The sequence below is a fragment of the Penaeus japonicus genome, unplaced genomic scaffold (assembly GCF_977035675.1).
Source record: "Penaeus japonicus unplaced genomic scaffold, GWHDUDI00000001_assembly GWHDUDI00000017, whole genome shotgun sequence".
Taxonomy (NCBI): Eukaryota; Metazoa; Arthropoda; class Malacostraca; order Decapoda; family Penaeidae; genus Penaeus; species Penaeus japonicus.
Window position 1 is genome coordinate 31,030,087 of NW_028234419.1, and position 2,500 is coordinate 31,032,586.

A 2,500-nucleotide genomic window follows, 5' to 3' on the forward strand; every position below is an offset into this window, starting at 1 on the left:
GGGAGAAAATAGGGGACAGTAGTAGTAGAGAAAACTGCGAAGACTATTTAGTTGATTTACTGTGAGTTACTCTTGAGAAATTACTAAGAGCCTATGTTCAACCTCACATAGAGGTAGGCTGGTTGCATTCTCCAGCATCTTTATGGGACTGGAGTCTGTGTTTGGCCTCTCGCTGCCAAATCTTACTCTAAAGGGACAATAGGTAAGGGCACATCGTCTAGTCGAATAAAAAAAAGAAAAAAACATGGTGGGGGGGGGGGGGTATGTAGGTCCAGAAGACCACAAGAAAAGGGAAAGATATTATTGTTGCCTGAGACTGCTGGGCCTCCCTACCCAGGGGTCAATACCAAAGGCTACCCTGAGATAAAGGATACTGTCTGAGGAGAGTTGTAGTATTCCTATGCCACCGTCAGATTGCAATCAAGAAAACGGTGAGAGCGATGGCAATCAAGCAAATTCATCATATTTATTTATTACTATATGGAGTTATGAAGTAACAAGTTTGATCACGGTGCGATTGAGGGCCCGGCAGACCAGGGTGACTCAATGGCACGTTAGCTTTATCCAAATTTGTTGCCGGAGTAACTCATTTTTGCATAAGCATGGGTGAGGTGGGCAACTTCCGATTGTCAGTTACTTGGTTGTTGGGTTTATTGGCTATCAACCAGTGACATGTGCCAAGGTCATTAAGTAAATGGTCTTATTTTATCTTATCAGTCTAGAAAAGTGATTACTCTGAATATTTCTTTTGTTTGATAGTTAGTGATATAGAAGTCCATATTCTTAAATATGCAATAAATTTTTGCTTTGTCTATTTTTGTTAAATTTTTGGCAGGTTATCAGAAATGGACTATTGAGAGGCTTCTGTTGCAATGGGTTCATTATAGAGGGAATCTTTTTTTTCGGGCCAGCACCACCTCCTCCTTTCTAACTTTCCTGTTGGCTGTGTCCCACAGTTCTATAATTCATTTATGTTTGTTACTAATCTGTAGGTTGGTCCACTCACTTTCCTACAGGAGCTGGACTTTTACAAAGCAAAGCATTTTCGTTGGGGTGACTCGACCCCAACAAAGGTCTAAGGCCACGGCCCTGTGGGCACAAATATCGAGGCAAAGCATTCCCGTTAGGTTACTTCGGTTCTCTGGCTATTTCGGCGGCATACGTCAGCACAAGCTGGCCGCGTCTGAGACGTCGGGGAGGTACTCCTGATTCGACCTCAAGACGCTCGATACGAGTGCATTTAATAAGGTATCCAAGCATTCTGCACAACATTCAATCTTTCAGAGTTCAACCCGTCGGTGAGCCATACACGATCGACCTATAATCTACTTTAGACCTAATCAGGGACTTATATAATATTATTCATTTAAAAAGGCTTGCATATACATATAGTGTACATACATATATACAGGAGGGGACGAGCCGCCGCAGTATCTGAGTGCTTTTGAATCAACTCATGGAACAAGTAATAAAAGTATGGTAAAGCAATGGCCATCACCGAGATCTGACAAGGAGAAAGGGACATGTACTTTTTTGTTTGTTTATTTTTTGTTTTTTTATTTTCATTTGAGGGAGGCTATATTTCTGTTTTTGTATTATGAAGTAGACTTACCTAATCTTTATTTTGTTTGGCGTTCATTTTTCCGAGTTTGGACATGTTGCTTTGCAAGTACTGGTAATGATCATAGTGGTAGTGATCACTGTCATCTCTTTTCCTATTGTTCTTAATTGTGATTATTGCTGTTGATGTTATTATCATTATCATTTCTGTTTTGTATTATCCTTTTATTGCTATTAATATTATCATAATTTTCATGATTACTATTATCATCATTATTATTGTTATTACCATTATCATCTCCATTAGTGTTATGATCATTAAATCCTATCGTTATCATTTGTTATTGCCATTATGAATATCAATGCCAGTACTCTATGTTAAAATTATAATTACTATTGTTATTGACCTTATCATCATGATCATTTTATTATCATTATTATTTTCATTATTATCATTGTCATTATTTTCATTTCATTATTATTATTATCATTATTGTTACTAGTATCAATAGCATCATTACTCATGTTATTCTCATTATTTTTGTTATCATTATTATTATAAAACATCGCAAAACTTTGCTACAAAGGAACATGTGCAATAAATCGCATTCAACAAAGTTTATAATCTTTATTTCTCATTAAGTCTACAAAGCTGATATCGTCATTCAGCAAACAATAAGCAGATCCTTAACGCTACAGTCAGGTATCACAAAGCAATGCAAAGTTGCAAGTCGCCCTGCTACCAAACGTCCATACGATTGCATGTCCCTAAGGTTCCAGGACTCCCCAAGCTCCGTTTTCTCTCCCTCGCCCTCGTAACTTCTGTACTCAGGGGTGGTACTTACTACTCCCTTGAGAGGTGCGGCACTGGCCACGTTCTCGGACCAGCAGCCCTTTCGTACCGAGCCGATGCTGTTGTCTGTTATGCCGAGGTCTTTCA

General features: G+C 38.7%; 1 protein-coding gene and 1 pseudogene across 3 annotated transcripts in view; one reads left to right on the forward strand and one right to left on the reverse strand.

The window, feature by feature from the left end:
- Positions 1-2,500, forward strand: part of LOC122248308 (uncharacterized) — a 295,414-nt gene that overhangs the window by 125,514 nt on the left and 167,400 nt on the right. The window lies entirely within an intron of this gene.
- The window catches only part of LOC147470131 (uncharacterized), a 4,083-nt pseudogene continuing 3,808 nt past the window's right edge, over positions 2,226-2,500 (reverse strand). The window contains exon 5 of the transcript XR_015191765.1: positions 2,226-2,500. This exon is cut by the window's right edge and continues 1 nt beyond it. The product of XR_015191765.1 is annotated as an uncharacterized LOC147470131 (transcript).